This window comes from Amblyomma americanum, chromosome 7, assembly GCF_052857255.1.
Source record: "Amblyomma americanum isolate KBUSLIRL-KWMA chromosome 7, ASM5285725v1, whole genome shotgun sequence".
Lineage (NCBI taxonomy): Eukaryota > Metazoa > Arthropoda > Arachnida > Ixodida > Ixodidae > Amblyomma > Amblyomma americanum.
The window spans coordinates 164,241,450-164,254,301 of record NC_135503.1 but is presented as its reverse complement, the minus strand read 5'-3'; the positions used below and the strand labels follow the sequence as shown (position 1 = coordinate 164,254,301).

Here is a 12,852-nt window from a genome sequence, read left to right as displayed (position 1 = left end):
GGGGCGGGCAACCGGACGGTAAGGTGGGATTGCAGGTCGCTGGGGTTCTAACTGCCGGGTAGGTGGCCTGTAGACAGGAGCAGCTGGTGAGGGCCGCTACTGCACCACGGCATCGGCGTACGTCAGAGGAGCTGCGATCAGAGGTGGCTGAGGAGGAGGTGGCAGGACTTAAGCGACCTGCTCCTCGATAACACGCTGTAGGTTGGGAGTGAGCGACGGCGCAGGCGTAGGCGGGCAAGTAGACAAAGATAGCTGGCGTGCGACTTCCTCACGTGCAAACTCCTGGATGCGCTGGAGGAGCGACGATTGGTCCAGAGTACCGTCCCCTGGAAGAGCCAAGCTGGAAAGTGTGGCCTCCTGAAAGCCTGCACGCTGGGTAGAAAGGCGCTGTTTGCGCAGCTCATCGAAGCTTTGGCATTGCAGAGGTGGTGGGCAATGCGCAGGTGCGAAGCTCCAGGGCGAGGGGATCGTTGGCACCTCCACCACTTGTAATAAGGAACTTATTACATTTTATTGTATTTTTAATAAGAAAACGTTTGACTCCTTAGACTGAAAGAGACAATATAGAATACATGTGAAGAGCACATAGGATGGAATTAACTGTGCGTGCCCTCTATTTTGACATCATACGTTATTAACCCCTTCGTCGCGACGGGTTAATTTTTTTCCTCTTTAATTTGGCAGCCTTTGCACCTGGGGGACGCTTTCCTATCCGCGAACAACCAGTGGTACAGTCCAGGCACAGACCAGCGGCAGCGCTCAGTCCAGAGCACGCACGAGGGACCGAGCGTTCGGCGCTCGAGCTTCGGAGCGTTCGGCGCTTCTCGTCGTCTTCTTCGTTGAGCGCCAGCCTCTGAAGATTCTGAAGCCGAAGGCCAGTCTTACACTTAAAAGGTTGTGTGCTATGGTTGAAAGACAGGCTGATGGTGGAAAGCCAGGCCTCGATCACCTCCCTCTGGCGTTGGTCCCTCGCTCTGGTTCTTATTTCGGACTCCCCAAACAGAGGCTCGCACTTGAAGTCGGTCTGACTGATCGAGGCCTGGCTCATATCCAGGCGAGGTGACTGATGCATAAGCAAGCCATCGATTGCCTTATCCAAGAAAGAAATTGGGTTCCTGAAAGGTAGCATTGGCTAGCCCCACCTCTGTGCTTTTAGGTTTCCCTTTGCTGGTTGCCTTGTTTTTTTCTTACTGTTTGCTTTGACACTGCTTTTGCTACGTTTTTTTTTTTACTTCTGTAGTTGCTGGGGTTCTCTTCGGGTGTTCTTCCGTTGTTTTGCGTTTACTAGTTTGACTCTGCTTTTGCTACACTTAATGACTTCCTCTGTTGTTGTTGCCGGGGTTATATTCTTTTGTTGTTATGATATGACCTTTTTTCTTGACTCAACTTTTGCCACGATATGACTTCTTGTTCGGTTCTTTTTCATGAGTCATCCACTTTTTGAGTACTAGTTGCACAAGCCATCCCGTGATTTTAGAGCTGTACGTTTGATCACGCCTTCTGTATGAACGTTTCAGTGGGTTTGACGCTGATTGAACAATCTTGTGCCAATTCATTATTTACTTGGCCATGTGATGCCCTGTTTGCATATAAAGCCCTGCCGTTTTCATTAAGATTTCAGTCGTTAGTCAGTGCCAGTCCTGTTGTTTGTGTCTTCTCTTTCTGTCCCTGTTTCCTGCACTGCACTACTCTCACTTAAGATGAACCACTGACTAGCCCTTACCAAGATTTTGATAGCTCACCGCTTGCTGTCCATGCATATTTCATCCCAGAGTACAGGGTCTATCCTGAAAATAAGGAGACTGAGTGTAAAAAACACGCTTCATTCGGTAAAATCTTTAATGCACCTGGCATTCTACAAAATTGGAACCTGTTGCATCAATACAGCAAGTCCAACGAATTTGCCGTGGTTTGTAAGTGTCCTGGAAGTCCATGCCTGGAATCTCGTCGAGCCTCTTCGTTCTGACCCTTTGGGCATCCAACATGCACTTCAACCTTGGAAGGGAGAGAGGTCAGGGCTGTATGGTGGCTGGGGAAGCGGGGAAATGCCTTGTCCAGTTGAAACCTCCTTGACAGCGAGCAACATGTGCGACGGAGCGCTGTGGTGGTGCAGAACCCACAATGTTGCGATCTCTCGATGCAGGCGTCTGTCTCTGGAGAACCTCAACGTATAACATTGTATTTACTGCGACCAGGAGGCAACAAATTCCTTATGGACAATTCCCTTGCAGTCATAAAACCCAATCAACATGTATTTTCACTTTGCATTTGGACATCTGCGCCTTCCTGGTGTTCCGCTCTGAGTGCGTTTGACAGAGCTCGCAGTGGCCACTCTGTGCGTTCTCTTTTGGTTTCTGGGTCATACTACGCCCGCGTTTCGTCTCCAGTTTGCGTGAGACAGCTTCAGTCACTGTTGACTAGTTGCAATAATTCAGCAGAAACAGTCATTCGGGTCCCCAACTGCACAGTGTTCAAAATTCGCAGCACGAGTTTTGCACACACTGCACCTTTGCAGTGTTCAGTGACAACTTCACAAACTTGCGTTTTCAGAATCCCTAGCTCTTCTTCAATAATACGGACACTTGAATGCCGATCAGTGTTGACTTAAGCAAGCACACGTTCAACGTTATCGCCCATAACCATTCGACAGGAGCCCTTGTCGTGGACATCTTCTCGGCCGTCTGTAAAGGCGTTGTGCCATTTGAACACTTGCAATCTGCACATTGCATCATTGTCATATGCTTTCTTCATTATGTGGAGCGCTCCAGTAGGGGACTTCCTTTTAACACAAAGCTTCAGCATGTGGCGTTCACTCGACTGTTTCCTTAACGCAGCGATGAAACAGGGGTACCCTCTTGAGCATATCCACTCGCTTAGCGGGTTCGAAGGCACCTGACTCAGCCACATTTTGAAGCTGGATATCCCCCACTTTCCCCTTAAACCGGTCTACCAATAAATCAAGTGCACGCAACGCCACGACTTATCTCCTTACTTTCAGGACAGACCATGTGTGTGCACCCTGCCCCTAGTCAAGCCATTGGTTTCCTTTTGTGCCAGGTAGTGGAGCATTCAAGGCAATCCATAAAGCATAAACTTCTCCCAGGCAAGAAGAACCCTTGTTCCTACTCTTGAGCTTTTCAAGGAGGCACTTTTGGTCTTTCAGGTTGCAGTGAAGGCTCAACATGCCGCTCAAAAGCAGACAGTATGGCCGAAGACCCTTGGCCACCACTGAACATAACTGTGGTCTACATGCGTCCTAGTGATAGTACAAAACTTCTTGCCACTGTAAAAACTCAGGGCATTCAAGGTAAAAATATAGCCCATGGTGAGGGATACAAATATAATGCAAAGTGTACAAGCATGCTTTCCTTAATCACCATTGATGTTTATTCACTGGCCCAGAGGCGAGGAGGTTCGGTCAATGGAGCCATACTTCAGTGGCAATGGAATGCAAAATCCTCCCAGTGCATGACAGTGGTGCATAACAAAGGCCTGGGGTGGCTGCACCTCTCGTTCTGCTTCAGGGTAGCAGAATATGGCAGGGGCTCATTAAAGGGATACTGAGGCAGTTTACAAATCTGATAACCTTCTAGGATCCTGAAGTAGATTGATGATCATGTCTGTGAAGTTATTTTTCCAATTTTGACTAAGACACTGGCGCAATCACCAATTGAAAGTGCGGCGTTCAAATCTCCCGCGTCCCACTAGAGCACAGGGGAGGAGAACAGCGGAGAGGGAAACCTCGTCCATATCGGCCAATGTGACATCACGTTGAGGAGCTGGGGATGCTTCGAACCACCCGAGCTCGTTTTCAGCGAGCTTATTTCTTGCGCTGTGTGCGTTCTTCCTCATGCTGCGTGCGTTGCGGGTGTACAAGACGTGTCATCTGAGTCCAAGCACAAAGTTAAACTCGAGGCACTGCTCTGCATTCGGGTGCACAAACTACTGCCGTGACTGTGTCGTCTTCTACGGTTTCCCACAAGATGAAAAGCTCGCAGCACAGTGGGTCGCTGCTCTGAAGAGGGAGAATTTCAAGCAGGCCAAAGCAAGCGTACTCTGGTCGAAGCACTTTTGTCAGAGCGGCTTCATTGCAGAGCTTGCCCCCAATGCGATCTATAGGGCTTTCTGTCAAGGAGGCACAGCTGAACCATGACACCGTTCCTTGGATTTTCTCGCATATGAGATGCTTGTCACCATCGCCAAGAAGCGCGCCTGTTCTAAAAGAGAAAAAGGAAGGTAAAGGCTGCTACTTGCGATTGTAATTTCATTGCTTTATGAGAGTTCAGCTCCCCTTGTGTGTGCAGTTTTGCGTGAAGTGTTGACAGCGACCGGTCCTCGGAGAGTGACCCCGCGATGGGACGGACTGGCTGCTTCAACGCGTGGGTGCATTTGCGTGTTTCCTTTTTTTACACTACATGCCTCTGTGCTAATCGTTTCGTAACCCATTAGCGGCACGATTATTCGCGTGCGGAGTGGCTATTAAAAGAGCCCACTGATGTGTCTGAGACTCTGAGGTCATGGTGGCTCTGTGAGATGCTTTCCCGCATGGCGAGTGCCTGACATGCTCTTGGTGCCTTACAGAAGTTTTATAGAGGCTCCTCAGCACAGGCGCAGCCAGACCTCGTGGGGTGTGCTGAGCAATGTTCGGTTCGACGCGTCCAAGCAAGCAAGCATCGAATTTGTTGATATGCAGCATCTTTTACACCCGTTGCTGCCTCGTCACTAATAACAACTACACGATTAAAATGAAAACGTTCCGACTGAGGTCTCTCTGGTTTTGGATGTCAATTTAAGAGATTAATGAACGCCGACCAAATTCTGGTAAGAATTTCTAGAAGCCTTAGTCGATTTATTCGTCAAGGTATTATTGCAGGCGAGTTGCAGCTGTGCTTTTAAACACATACAGTTGACCGCCAGGTAACTGAACTGAAACTGTGCATCCGGGAAGAGGGAGTTACTGCGTGGGAGCGATTAATATTTCCCGGCGTCTGCTCAACATGACTTGACTGAAGCAGCAGCCTTGTGCATGGATTTGGCTTGGTCTCCAGCACAATAGTTCCGTCTAAGTCTATCCTGTGGTCACATGCCTCGCAGTGCTGGGCCACTGCGCTTCGCTCACTTTGACATCACCTTTGTGCTGCTTCATTCTTTCCGTGAAATAACAATGCTGGGCACTCAGAACAGGGTATTTGGTACACAACACCTTGAACCTTTTCTTTAGAAAGCACTCTTTCGGGTAAGGCAAGAGACATCCAATTGTGGTAACTGGCTAAAGTATTGTTCGCACCACTTCTTTTTCGTGAATAAGAGCCAAGGTTTCTCTGACTCCTTTTACACTTGGAATGCTTACGGGTCTTTCCCGATGTCGTATGCTTGGACTAGGCATAGAATTTCTTGGTTGCGTCCTTTTTGGTTTCAGATAAGTGGAATGAACGAACAGGTTTATCCTTTTCTTTGGATGTCAGCGAAAGAATAGTTGTGTTAATCACTTTTACAACACCGCGGAAAGCTGCTACCTGCACGAAATGCATCGCCAGACCCATGTCGGCAGCTTCTCCTCTCCTCAATGTGACGTCATGACCTCTTGACCAATCAGAGACGGCGGCGCGACCCACGGTGTGCCCTGCAGCATCGGCTGCATATTTCTGCTAAAAAGTCAACCCGCACTTGTTTTTGCTAACTTTGGGTTCAATATTCAAGTACACAGCATGAAAAACTGTAGCACGCCCCTGCAAGCCCAATTTTCACAAAAACTGCTTCAGTGTCCCTTTAATTTGCACTGGTTACACATTTCATGCATGATACGAGCAGTGCCACGGGTGCCATGCTGGCTTAGAACTTAACAGTGTTAATTCATTCTCTAGCTCTTATGTAAACAGTACACAGACTGCAATGCAAATGATGCATGATAGCCATGTTTGCTTCCTCATGAGAAATGTGCAGGAGAAGAGAGAATTTACAAGAACTGACCGAAGACTCCGAATGAGCATTCATGCAAAATACAAGTTCAGATGAAAGAAGGAACACCAAGCTGATGCAAAGCACTCCAGGCTGATATTTTAATTCACTGACATTCTGTACAGAGGCACAGCTACTGCCAAAATACAGCTGAAAAAAAACAAAAAAAAGAGCATACATTGTGAAGAGCGCACTGTCTGAGGTTCTCTCTTTTTTTTCTGACATAAAGTGTAACACATCGTGCTTCTGAAGCAGTTTCACTTCTTACGCTGCGCTGTGTATCATCTTTCGTTCCTGCTTCGGTGTGTGTTGGGTCACGCTGTTTTCATGATGCTTCTGAACCAACTATTCTGCTTTAATGCAGTGTAAAATAGTGCTTTTAAACTTAGCTTCCTGAAGAATTGTTGTACATGGCTACCTTGGAAGATTGCCATGGCTGGCTTGCCGGCATGAGTCTTTGTGTTTAATTAGCACTCTGCAACACTTTGTACCTTGAAAACAGTAGGATTTTTCAGTGGAGAACTGTCAAATAAGCTCATGGAGCTGGGAAAAAAAATAAAAAATTTATTTGCTAGAATGAATTCATAGCTTCATGCAGAGATCTCTGAGCAAAGTTTTTATTATCACAAATGGTGTAGTGGTTATAAAAGTGGTGCAGCTGTAAAGAGGAGTACAACCCCTCCAGCTTTATAATTTATTTTTATTTATTTATTTATTTATTTCATAAATACTGCCGACTGCCCTTTGGCGGTCAGGGCAGGAGTGCACAAAGGAAAAAAATTACAAAGTGGCAACAACAAAATAACAGCGACAAAGGGCGATTACAGTACGAGGACAAAATTCAATAAGACCAACGGGAAGCAAAAAAAAAAAAGTACAGGCAAATCATCCGACGTCAAACAGTCTAAGTGAACAGAATAAAAACAAGGAAACCGAAATACACTGTGTACTAGACACGCTACTGCGATACATGAGCCGAAACAGCAGACAAGAAGGATTCTGAAGATACCAGGTTGGTGATATCGCTTGGCAGTCGGTTCCATTCGGAAATGGTGCGTGGAAAGAAGGAACAAGAATATGCTTTTGTTCGGCATCGTGGCATCAAGATAGTCCTTTCGTGTTTGTTACGGGTGGGGCGTGTTGTGTTGTATTGCATGTAACTCTGAAAATTCAGTTTTGTTTTATTATGTATGATATTGAACAACATTTTTAGTCGGTGCTGCTTGCGACGGGATTCAAGAGTGGGAAGCCCAGATCTGTTGAGCAAATCAGACACCGAGACCTGCCGACCATAAGCGTGGTAAATAAACCGGAGTGCTTTCCTCTGGACGCCTTCAAGATTTTTTATATCCGTTTTTGTATGCGGATCCCATACAGCGTCGGCGTATTCGAGCACTGGACGCACAAGTGATGTGTATGCTGTCAGTTTAGTTTTGCTCGTGCAATGCTTTAGGCGGTGCTTTAATAATCGAAGTTTTTTGGACGCTGCTGAGACAATGGACTGGATGTGTACGCTCCAGTTCAGGTTGGATGTCATGGTTACCCCAAGATATTTCACCTGAGTCACTGAGTTGATCGGAAGGCCATTGATTTTGTATGTGCATTGGAGCGGTTGTTTCTTTCGTGTTACTGTCATTTTTCCGCATTTTGAACTGTTTATACCCATTTGCCAAGTACAACACCAGCTGGAAACTGCTGTTAAGTATTCGGCTAGGAGTGTCTGGTCTTCGACTGATGTGATACTATGGTATATAACACAGTCGTCGGCGAAGAACCGACAGCGTATGGGTGAGTTGAAGGACAGGTCGTTCAAATAAATAAGGAAGAGAAGCGGCCCAAGGACTGAGCCCTGGGGAACTCCTGAAAGTACCGGCACTTTTGTGGAGTGAGATTCAGATAGTTGAACAAACTGATGCCGCTGTGTAAGATAGGAATCTAACCATTGTACTACTTGCCGATTATTTAAACACCACCTTATTTTTAACAAAAGATTGCCATGCGATACCCGGTCAAACGCTTTTTCGAAGTCAATGAAAATTAAATCTACCTGTCCATTATTGTCAAGTGACATCATAATTTCATTTGTGATATGAATAAGCTGCGTCACTGTCGACAAGCCTTGCCGAAACCCGTGCTGGCTTTCAATAAAAAAACCGCTTCCCTCTAGGAATGAACTTATGTGCTTGAAAATAAAATGTTCTAACACCTTACTGGACGTACATAACAAAGAAATTGGCCTGTAATTCTTCACGCAAAGCTTGTCTCCTGATTTGTGAATGGGTATCACCTTTGCTGTTTTCCAATCGTTTGGAATTTCTCCTGTCCTGAGACTTTCAGTAAAAATAATGAAAAGGTATTTAGCGCACCACTCAGCATATCTGTACAGAAAAGCGTTAGGAATATCGTCTGGTCCAGAGGATTTTTTTGTGTTCAACTGCAATAGAGCCGAAACAATACCCTCCTCGTTAATAATTAGGTCTGGCAGATTGAAATGGCTAGTTCGAGATTCGGAGACTGAGTTGCTGTTACTCAGGAATACAGAGGAAAAGTGCTCATTGAAGGCAGTCGCTAAGCAGAGGGAGTCGGTAACAACTGTGCTGTTAAGGAGAAGTTTGTTAACCGGGTCTTTTTTCTGTGACAGATGCCTCCAGAACTTTTGGGGGTCAGTTTTTAGAAAATTGTGCATCTTGACATTAAAAAAGTGGTACCGTGAAGATTTTATTTTTGAACGCAGTTCAGCCCGAAGAGCCGGCAAAGCACCACCAACTTTGTTGCTTGACCTTGATAAGCGCTTCACGCGACGTTTTAACTGTATGATCTCGCGTGTTATCCAGGGACACGCCATTTTCAGCTTCTTATGTTTAAGCGGCACGTACTTGTTGATACATTGATGAACCGTACTTTTGAATTCTAACCACAAGTCGTTCACACTTGTACGCCCATCAGTGTATTTTTTAGCAAAGGATTCATACGTCAGTTCAAGCTGATCTAGAACGCTTTCATCCTGAGCATTGTTAAAGTCGCGAAACGCTTTTCCTTCCTGATGAACAACTACTGGTCGCATCAATTCACTTTTAAAGAGCACCGCTTTATGGTCTGATATTCCGGGAAAGACATCTGTCGAAAAGCCCAATTGACTAACAGGGTCTGATATAAATACCAGGTCAAGAAGAGAACTCGTATTTGCTGTAATGCGCGTAGGTTTCTGAACAACCTGGTTTAAGTTATAATTAAAAGCTATGCTGAGCAAAGCATCCGAGTTAGCACACAAAGTTTGAGCGCACAGAGAATCCCAGTTGATGTTTGGCAAGTTAAAATCGCCGCATACGATAACATGGCTGTAGCGCTTTGTATGTTCATTTAAAAAGTCGTGCAAGTTGTCCAGTACAGAAGTATCAGCATTCGGTGGTCGATAAATAACACCTATTAAAAGACTAAGCTGAAAAAGACGGAGAACAACCCAGACCATTTCAGTGTTGGTGTGATGCGGTATCAGCGTATAGTCGATGCCTTTCTTTATCAGAATAGCGACACCGCCCCCTCTTGAAGTGCGGTCGCGACGAACGATTTCGTAATGCTCGGATGTGATAACTGCATCATTCGGAATTGCATCATGAAGCCATGTTTCTGCTAGAACAGCGGCGTCAGGATCATGTGTGAAGAGGAGGTTTTCAAGTTCGTCGAATTTATTTACTATGCTTCTAGTATTAATATTAAGCATTGAAAAGGAATTCAAAGATGGCTGTGCTCTTAGTGCTCCTGAGCTCTGTGTGTTACTCTGTGCAGACACGGGTTTGGAAACAGACCGTCACTTTGAAGCGCAGGGAACTCTTTCATTGCAGGCGTCGTCCCATCGATACAGTTTGCCATTTATTTTAATTTTGTCAAACTTGAGCATGACCTTCTGTTTTTTCAACCTTTGCTCTTTCGCACTTTCCCAAAGCTTCTTTCGTATTGATTGAACGCGAGGGGAGAAGTCCTCGGATATACTATAGCCTGTGTTTTTCAGATTTTTACAGCTTTTGAGAATTCTCTCCTTGACCCTCCCGTCAACTAGCTTAAAGATAACCGGTCTGCATTTGTCCTCAGCCGGCCTTCCTATTCTGTGGATACGTTCAATAGCCACATCCGAAATTTTCAACCGGTTCAGAAGAACATCCTTGCAGACCGTGTTCTCAAGGTCTTGGGGCGTTTCGTCCTCGGTTTCCTTAACGCCAAACACAATTAGGTTGTTCCGCCTGCTTCTATTTTCTAGGTCGTCTACTTTCATAAGTAGACTGTCGACAGTTTTTTCCAGTGATTCTACTTTAGAGGTGTAGTCAGTAACCGTTGCGGAAATATCGTCTAGCTTCTTTTCGATAGCAGACAGTCTGGTGTTAGTAGAGCTTGTATTTTGTTTCAGCTGTTTAAGATCTTCCATTATTGTTTGCAGCATTTCCTGTGTAGAAGGACCTGGGTTTGGTTCTACGTCACCACACATAGCAAGCACGTCAACAAAACAATGATACATTGCTGTAAAGAGCGTAACTAACGACCGTGGGCACGGCAAAAGCAGTAGGCACACATTGTCACTGCGGTAAGAGTAAACAGGCTGTTTGTCTCTCACCTGGACAAAAAACAGGAACGGATTTGTTAGCCGCATGGTTCCAACGCCTCCGCCGTGCCCACTGGTCGCGAACCGGGCAGAAGCTTCTCTTTTATGCGCTGTGACTGGTGACGTAGTCGATGGTGGCGTGCGATGCGCAGGCAGTAGTGGTGTCCAGTTGCGCAGTCCTATCACTTTGGTCTTCGCGATGCATTCCGATGAAGATATCACGCCGGAAACACGATGGTCGGTCCAATTTCCAGGGCTGTCGTAGTACGCCCCCTGTGATGTGGGTTCCACGTTCACGAAAAACACGGCCTGGACAAAAAACAGGAACGGATTTGTTAGCCGCATGGTTCCAACGCCTCCGCCGTGCCCACTGGTCGCGAACCGGGCAGAAGCTTCTCTTTTATGCGCTGTGACTGGTGACGTAGTCGATGGTGGCGTGCGATGCGCAGGCAGTAGTGGTGTCCAGTTGCGCAGTCCTATCACTTTGGTCTTCGCGATGCATTCCGATGAAGATATCACGCCGGAAACACGATGGTCGGTCCAATTTCCAGGGCTGTCGTAGTACGCCCCCTGTGATGTGGGTTCCACGTTCACGAAAAACACGGCCTGGACAAAAAAACAGGAACGGATTTGTTAGCCGCATGGTTCCAACGCCTCCGCCGTGCCCACTGAGGGTGCACGTGTGTGCTTCTGGCTGAGTTGTGAAGAATGCTGCCATGCACTGCCCACACCCCTTTAGTGGTCAACCTGGCATTCAATGCTGCTCTTGGTATTACATGCAGCACTCTGCCTACACTGCATGCCCACCATGCCTTCTGGTGCAGCGGTGAGGAGTGTAGTTTTTGGTCTTGAATGCTGTGTTTAGCTTCAAAGCTTGTATTCAATCTCCTGGTCATGCCAGTAATGTTTTGTGATGAAGCAGTTAGGATGGGCTTACATTTTGAAAAGCTTGAGTTCTTGAATACTAAATTTAGGCTCATAAAATGTGTTCAAAATGGTGGCCATGTCAGCAGTAAAAAAAAAGAATGAAAATTGGTTTTTTGGGGAAAGGGAATAGCGCAGTATCTGTCTCACATAATGGCAGAAACATAAATTAGGCCATAAGGGAAGGGATAAAGGAGGGAGTGAAAGAAGAAAGGAAGAAAGAGGTGCTGTAGTGGAGGGCTCCGGGGTAATTTCGACCACCTGGGGATCTTTAACCTGCACTGTCATCACACCTCTGAATTTACATATGCACTTACAAGTCGATCTAATGAAACCCAATTCTATGAAGTTCCCAATCTAACGAATGAATTTTAATTTCCCGGCATGTGCCTATAGGGTTCAGTGTTCTCAATAACCCAAAATAACAAAGCAACACACCACCAAACCCGATTTAACGAAGTTTTTTCGTGAAGAGCTGAGTAAAAAAGAGGTGATTTTTCACTCATATTTCCCACGATATCTCCTAGATTGTTGGCAGCATGCCAGCAGTAATATCTAGGCGCCCAAGTCACGACCCTGGTTTTGTTTTCACAGGGCTGCAAGCTGCGCCGCTGCACAGAACAACAAACTCTGTGGCCAGCATGGCCTCTCCAGTCCCACCTTTCACAGTTGCACATGCCGATCTTTCAAAGTCTGCCTTGTGCACACCCACGCAGCAGGGAGCATACAGGGAGCGATGGCACAGCGGGGAGCGTAAAATTTGCGAGGAAAGGTTTTTTTTTTATGTATATAAACCTAGTAGTAGAGTAATGGTGTGCAAATTGCGCAAGTGAGTATGGTACCTTTTTTATCTTTGGCCATGGCCTATCTCCTTACTGCAGGAATGAAATCAGCTGTTGATTGTTGGAGGGGGAATGCGTAGCGCAGTTCTTGTGAAATGGACATGAGCAACAACCTGCGCTGCAACGCTCCCTCCTGACCAGCTGTGGAATGTCGCCCTTACCGGACTTAAGGACGGTGATAGGAGCATGAAATGCTGATGCAGACCATGCTTTCAGATGCCCCAGCGCACAGGCAGTGCTGTGCTCAGTGCATTTGTGCGGGCTGGTCTCAAGGTTGATGTTTCTGTCGTATGCTTCCTCTGTGGCCTAAGGTATGCAGTTTCCAGGTTATAAACGAATGTAGAAAACGATCAGAGTGATCAAACTTCGCTTGTTCCACAATCCTCCACAAGCTGGCTACGTGCCACGTCTCCTATCGTAACGAGAAGATCACTGCCAATCAGCCAGGGATGTGCCACATGGTGCAGCACTTGCCCGCTAGCAGCCGCACTGCAGCTGCCCTTGATGGTCATCGTTGATTTTATTCAAGGCCTA

General features: G+C 46.4%; 1 protein-coding gene across 4 annotated transcripts in view; it reads left to right on the top strand.

The window, feature by feature from the left end:
- LOC144096744 (uncharacterized) overlaps positions 1–12,852 on the top strand; it is a 135,810-nt gene that overhangs the window by 108,600 nt on the left and 14,358 nt on the right. The gene's annotated exons all lie outside the window — the stretch shown is intronic.